This window comes from Alligator sinensis, unplaced genomic scaffold (assembly GCF_000455745.1).
Source record: "Alligator sinensis unplaced genomic scaffold, ASM45574v1 scaffold1434_1, whole genome shotgun sequence".
In the NCBI taxonomy this organism is placed as follows: Eukaryota; Metazoa; Chordata; order Crocodylia; family Alligatoridae; genus Alligator; species Alligator sinensis.
The window spans coordinates 285226-286023 of NW_005843168.1; the positions used below are offsets into that span (position 1 = coordinate 285226).

The 798-nt window shown below is 72.2% G+C and overlaps 1 protein-coding gene across 1 annotated transcript in view; it reads left to right on the forward strand.

Annotated features, from left to right (window-relative positions):
• Positions 1-798, forward strand: part of MAG (myelin associated glycoprotein) — a 7504-nt gene that overhangs the window by 327 nt on the left and 6379 nt on the right. The gene's annotated exons all lie outside the window — the stretch shown is intronic.

A 798-nucleotide genomic window follows, 5' to 3' on the forward strand; every position in this document is an offset into this window, starting at 1 on the left:
CTCTTCCTCCCCGAGCCCTGCTCCCCGGCTGGGGGCGCCGGGCCAGGCGGCTCCTGCCACATTGATGCTGGCGCCACCAGGAGGTCCCCAAGAGGGGCCCGGACCCCTGGGTGATCTCCAGCGCTAGGAGGGGAGTTGGGCCTGGGAGGGGCGAGAGCAGGGGAACCGGGACCCAGGACCCAGGCGCCTGGCTCTGTCCTCCCTGGGACGAGAGCGGGGCATGGGGGGCTCTCCGCAGCTTTGGGAGGGCGAGAAGGGGCCTGGGGGTTGCAGCAGGGGAGACGGGGGCTCGGGCTCTGGGGGGCAGGGGCGCTGGGCCGTCAGGGCTCCAGGTGATTACGAGCCTGGCTGACATTTCCTCTCCTGACACAAAACCTTTTGATCCTCCCAGATCCTGTTGATCTCCCCAGGAAAGCGTGGGGCGGGGGGCAGTGCCAGCACTAGTGCAGAAAGGCTCCCAGCCCCCCGCGGCAGCGGCGACGGCCCCAGAGCGCTGGCTCCCCGCAGCTGGGGGACCCCAGGCGTCCGGGCTCCCGACCGGGGGAGAGGGGAGGCGGCTGGGTTGTGTCCCCAACCCGGGGGGGCACAGACTGGGCTCCACTTGCGCCGGGGGGGGCGGTGGGTCAGAGCCGCGCGACGCCCGCGCACCTGGCTTCTCTCAGGGCTCTGCCGGGGGGCCTCGCTGGCACCCGGGGCAGGCGAGGGAGTGCATGAATCGGGCCAATCTACCCCTGAAGGGTTAAAGTGGGCACCCCCACCCCCACCCCCACCCCCTGGAGCGGCCCCGCAGCGGGACGT